Genomic DNA, 6,417 nt, shown 5'->3' on the forward strand with positions numbered 1-6,417 from the left:
CACCTCCCAGTGCCCTTATTTTGTTGACATGTATCCTCTTCCTGCTCCCAGAATTCCCTAAAGTTGTTACAGCAGGGCTAGAAGACCAAAAACCTTGTATTCACCAAGCTAATTCTAGATTCTAGTTTTGTTTTTCTAATAGTCCAAGGAGGGAGAATAGATCACCCAGAGGAGGCAGCTACAAGTTACAGCAGCAGTGACACATGAGAAGGATGCCCTCCTTTATAATGCAAAGCAATTTTATTTGAATTATGAGTTAGTTTTTTCATAACTTAAAATTCTTTAGGTTTACTGCAGGGAATTTTATTTCCCGTATCAATTTGCTTTGTACGTTTATTGGCTAGATGAGTTGATGTCAAAGATGGACTTTCACTTTGCAAGACCTTCTTTCTTCAAGCTGGGGCAGCACAGGCTCATGTGTTACTGAGAGACTAAATATATACCAGGACAAGTGCTGTCCTTATGTAAGAATTCCCAATCATTAATTCTGCAGCCCGGAAGAAGAAACCACAACCTCAGTAACGACAGCTCCCAATGGTCAGGACTGGGTGGGTAAGTGCCAACTTCCCTAATATTTTTTTTTGTTTCCATCTCACTGCCAACCAGAGAAAAAATCGTATCGGTTTCCCCTAACCATCACAAAGGGCAATCCCTCCCCGCTAGTCCTTCCCTAGCTTCTCTAGGCCAACAGCATCCAAACAGGATGCACCTGAGCCTTTTTGAGGCTCCCTAGAAATTTTCCTACCCTCCTCCTGCTTATGAGTCTCTGTCAAAGCAAGTGACTGGTTGATTACTTTGCAATAGCAAGCTCTGAGTAGAGGACACCATGCTGCCTTGCTTCAGAGCCATCACAGGGGTGAGCCATAATACTGGTCATCCTGTCCAGTCTGAGGACTTAAGTCAGAGAGACACATGCAAAAAGAATTAATCAACAATGAAAAGTAACTTTGATTAACTGACTTCTTCCTCCTCACATTTTCCAGCTAATGCTAAAGTCTGTGATGCTGTTATTCGTGAAATCACCATCTTCATAATGGGGACCGAGGCACACCTGGAGGCAGAACTTCAGAAATATGATGCACCTCCAGAGGCTGTGGAAGGAAAACTAGAAGTGAAGAGATGTGTAGACGAGAACTTGAATGTTATAGAGAAAGGGGGAATGATAGCCATATTGGTATGTTCATTTTGCTTCCTATACTCAGAAGGCCACAAATGAAGTTGTCCTGACATTCTGTAGGGAACACATGGATGGGGTGAAGCAGGGGAATTAGAGTCATCAGTGATAGGTTGGTTCAGGAATCCACTGCTGAGTTGAACTCAGTTATAACAGTGCCTGGGATAAGTGCCTCCTTCTAGAGTTCCACCCTAGATGCAGCACTCTCATGGCATCCTAACAAAATTAAATGGGCCCTACGAAGGGAGGATTGGGGATAACTCTATTGTCAATCTACTGGGAGCTTTGCTAAGTGGACAACTGCACGATGAGAGGATTTTATCTGGATTGGTGCTGTGGAGAGTGTTGGTGGATGAAAATCACACTGACGGAGGGAGGAAGCTGAGACAACCTCCTTAAGAGCAAAATCCTGGCAGGATGCATTTCTCTGCCCTTTGCTGGCCCTGCCAGAAGCCTGCGAACCTCCTGTTTCCGATCCTCCTTACCCACTTCTGCCCTTGGCCCCCTCTGGCTACCCCACTGGAATGAAAGTAGAGTTCACAATTCTAAATCATCAGAAGTTGTTACACCTGGGGAATCATGACCCAGTTTGTCCCCTGCTGATCACAGAGACATAGGGACTTGAGCCACACCTGAGTCCACTCAGAGTGTATTTGCCTGAATTTGGGAAGAGTTTCTGTTAATATGCATTATTTGATGTAGTTTCCCAGAACAATTCAATATTTCCCCCAAGCACACTTTGCGGGTCTTTCCAAAGTCCTCTAACATGGAGCACTGTTTTGTTAACATTTCTTCTCCTGGAGCTGCCTGACTCTCCTCACCTTCCTTCTCTTGCTTCCTGTTTATTGCCAGGGAGAAGTTGCACTCAAGTGTCTTGCAAGCCCTTGAAATGGCTCTTCCTGCTCCCCATTGGTTCTCACGGATAAACTGACTTTTCCTTGCCTGATGTAGAGGTTTCAACGTCTTGCACTAATAAATTACTCTCCCTGCATGTTACCATCTGTCTGTTTTTAGCATCAGTCTTGGGTCTTGCACTGAATGGGTTTTGATTTAAAAAAAAAGGGATTTTCAGCAATGGTAATAAGTTACAGAGATAATTCCTCAGCCATAGATTATTGACCAGGTTTTCTATAAGAGACATGAATTCCCTCCTGTGGAGTCAGCCTCATTATAAAAAGAGAAAGAGAAGACAAGCTATCAATATGACCATCAAGCCTGGGGACCAGGCATCTGGAGCACTAGTGTTTGGTCAAGCATCATCTTGCACTGCCGTGCAAGTAAGTTTCTCATTTCTGTAGCCAAAAGTGAAAATGACCACAGATGAAAACAAACATTGGCCTCTCCTGTGGCCACTGTATTAAACTTTCTCATTGCTACCCTGTACAACAAGTAATCCGACTCATTATCTTCCCCTATCCAACCCATGGTACTACTTACGCCAAGCTCCATATTCTGAATGAAAATCTCTGGTTGTCATAAGCTTTGTTGAAGTCGATCCACTGTGCTCTCCATTCCTTAAAGCAACACAGTGCAACTTATGTAAGCTTGTGTCCTAATCATATTAATTTATAATTTCCCTCCTATGTCTTTCTGAATATTTCTGAATTTTCTTCCCCAGTAAAGCAGTCATGGCTTCATACCACGCCAGGGCATGGGAGAAAATGAGAGAGAAAGAAAAGAGGGTTTTAGCAATGTCTACTGTCCTAAACTGGTCCACATCCTCAAGGCTGATGGGTGCTTGCTCTCTAGGACAGTACAAACACGCTTCAGAAAGTTCAGGTTCCTGAAATCCCTGCCTTTTATGGCTGACCAAGTAAACAAAGAAAAGCAAGAACTCTTCAGAGAATGGGATACAACTGCCAGCATCACTAACCAAAGAGCTTACACCAGCATAAATGTTTAAGTAAAAGTGACATCCTAACTGCATTATGGCTAGTGGGAAAGAAACTGAGATAGAATGTTCACATGAAAAAGAATGTTAGACGTTAAAACCATTGTGTGCAACACAGAAGTCAAAACTTATGGTGACAATTGAAAAACAGAATTGAAAGAGAAAAAATAGAAGGAAAAATTTCCCGAATTAAGCCACATGAAATTGAAAAAGCCACAGAAACCCACTCCTCCTCCACATCTATCATATATTTGGGTGATATGGAGAATTTCTATGTAAGGAAAAAGTCTTTCTTCCACAAAAAACAAAATAAAATAAAAACAGAACAAAAAACATTAAGTTGTCTCAAAGTAGAGGGAGTGAAAGGAAAACCTAACAGAGAGACTTTTGGGTAATATGGCAGACAAAAAGCTGCTTCCTTGTAACTCTGTCAAAGAGAGGAGAAATGGGGTGGGGGGTGTGGTGGGATTTGTCAAGTGTGGTAGCCTACGCCTTGGATCCCCACACAGTTCTCTGGAGGCAGAGGCAGGCAGGTCTCTGTGAGTTCCAGACCACCCTGGTCTATAAAGCAAGTTCCAGGCTATCCAGGGCGACATAGTGAGATCCTGTCTCAGAAAGAGGAAGAGAGGAGAGAGAGAAAGGGCCTCATTACAGAAAGAGAAAGAGAAGACAAGGGTCGGAAACTCACAGGGGTAGTGACAGGATCCTTGAAAAGATGGCAAGCGCCAAAACAGAAGCTAGCAAACCACTCCCTCCGCGCATGGCTTCCAGGTGGAGGACTTGCAGCTGTGAGGTACCACCACCCCGAAGGCAGGCAGCCCTGTGAGAGGAGACCTAGAGTCCTACACTCAGGACAAGCCCAAAGCCTCACAAGCTTCCAAACCAGTGCAAGTCACCGTGACTGAGGAATGCAGGGGCTCCACCATCTTGAGAGGGAACCCCTCATTTGAAAACTGACTTAAGGGAGGAAGGGTCTGAGAACGGGGGACAGGGAAGAGTCTGGGAGAGTGAATTCAAACTTTCTTTCTTTCTATACTTAATAGGTCAGTTTTTTTTGTTTGTTTGCTTGCCTGCTTGCCTGTGGTGATGGTAGCTGTTTTAAAACAATCTTTTATTTTTGTTTTTTCCTTCTAACGTTTGTCTAATTTTGGATTTGAACTTTCTCATTACTGGGAACTATTTCTTTTTCTTTTTTTTATTTTCTAATATCTTCCTCTTTTACCTTCCCCATCATAACATTTTAAATTTATTCTTTGAAAATATCTTACTTTTGTTTGTTTGTTTGTTTGTGTTTGTTTTTGTTTTTCGAGGGACAGGATTTCTCCGTGTTTTTTTCGTGCCTGTCCTAAATCTCACTCTGTAGACCACACTGGCACAAACCCAGAGATCTGCCTGGCTCTGCCTCCTGAGTGCTGAGATTAAAGGCGTGTGCCACCACTGCCCAGCTGAACCTATCTTACATTTTATATAATGCAGCTTGATGATATCCACCCCCTACCCCCTCTTCTGACTATCCCTTGGTCCCCTAAGCACATCTGTCCCCCACCTTCTTGTCCCTTTCGCATTTGAATGTAACCCATTGAGTCCAATTGGTGCTGCCCATAAGCACATCGGTGTTTTGCCATCCACTGCGTCAAGACTAATAAATATACGAATGCCCACGCCCCAAAGGAAAAGTGACTTTCCCTCTCCCAGAAGCCGTCAACTGCCAATAGGCCCTCAGACAGGGCCCTCAGACACTCTTCCCCCATCCATGTTGGCATTTACTTACTCACTCACTTACTTACTCACTTACTTACTTACTTACTTACTGGTTTTTTGAGACAGGGTTTCTCTATGGAGCCCTGGCTGTCCTGGAACTCACTTTGTAGACCAGGCTAGCCTCAAAGTCAGGTAGCTCTGCCTGCCTCTGCCTCTGGAGAGCTAGGGCAAAAGGCATGTTGGTATTTTAACTGTCATGGTCATATGCAGGGCTTGTGCAAGTAACCACAGCACTGTGAGTTCATGTATGTAATACTCATGTCATATCCAGAAGATAGCATTTTTTCAGCACTCATGTCTATCCTCTGGCTCTTATATTCTTCCTGACCCCTTTTCTGTGATCCTCTCTAAACCTTCAGGTGGTGGGGAGAGGTTGACACAGATGTCTCACCTAAGGCTGAGCACTCACGTTCACTTACTATCAACAGTTTGACAAGTTACGAGTCTCTGATTTACCACTGTCCACTGCAAGAAGAAACTTCTCTGACCAAGACCTAGAGCAGCACAAATGTACAGATGTAAACCAGTATTCAGAAGGCAGTTTGACAACAAGACCACTTATCAAAATAACAATAGTTTGTCCCTGCTAGGTGCTGTGTCTTCCTCAGCCATAGATTTTTGACCAGGTTTACTGTAAGAGTCATTAATTCCCTCCTGTGGAGTCGGCCTCCAATTCAGTTGTAGACTGGTTGGTTATCCCCATAACATCCATGTCACCATTACATCCGCAGTCATATCTTACCTGGCAGGCTGATATTTTATTGTACAGGGTCAAGTGCTGGGTAACACCATTGTTTTTCTTTCTTTTTCTATTTCCTTCATTTACTTGACCTTACTTCTCTTTTATCTTTCCAATTCCCCTATCTACTTCCTTTGTCTTGTTCACTTACTATGTTCACATTTATCCTAAGTAATTTTTAATTTTATAACACATGTCACATTACAGAAAACATTAGGTTTTTCCATAGTTTTGGATTATGGTCATTGGTTACATATTTTTTTTTTTGTTTTGTTTTGTTTTTGGTTTTTCGAGACAGGGTTTCTCTGTGTAGCTTTGCGCCTTTCCTGGGACTCACTTGGTAGTCCAGGCTGGCCTCGAACTCACAGAGATCCGCCTGGCTCTGCCTCCCGAGTGCTGGGATTAAAGGCATGTGCCACCACCGCCCGGCGCCATTGGTTACATATTAATAGGCTTCAGTCAACTTTAAATATACAGTGTGATTTAATATCCTTGATGTTGTAAAAGTTTGTTTCTCCTCATCTCATGATAGCAGAGATTGAGGACTCAAGAGTACAATGCTTGGGGCTAAAGAGATGGCTCAGTCAATAAAATTCCCTCCTTAGCATGAGGACCTGAGTTTGGAACACCATTACCCACAAAAAAAAAAAAAAAAAAAAAAGGTACAGCAACACGTATCTGTAACAGTGCTGGTGAGACAAAGCCACAGGATCCCTGGCTTGCTCAACAGACAATCTAACTGAATTCCTCAGCTCTACATTCAGGAAGAGACCGTGTCTCAAAAAATAAGGTGGAAAGTATATAAGAAAGACACCCAACATTGGTCTCTTGAGCTCCAAATGTGTGCACACA

The sequence above is a fragment of the Peromyscus maniculatus genome, chromosome 1 (genome assembly GCF_049852395.1).
Source record: "Peromyscus maniculatus bairdii isolate BWxNUB_F1_BW_parent chromosome 1, HU_Pman_BW_mat_3.1, whole genome shotgun sequence".
In the NCBI taxonomy this organism is placed as follows: domain Eukaryota; kingdom Metazoa; phylum Chordata; class Mammalia; order Rodentia; family Cricetidae; genus Peromyscus; species Peromyscus maniculatus.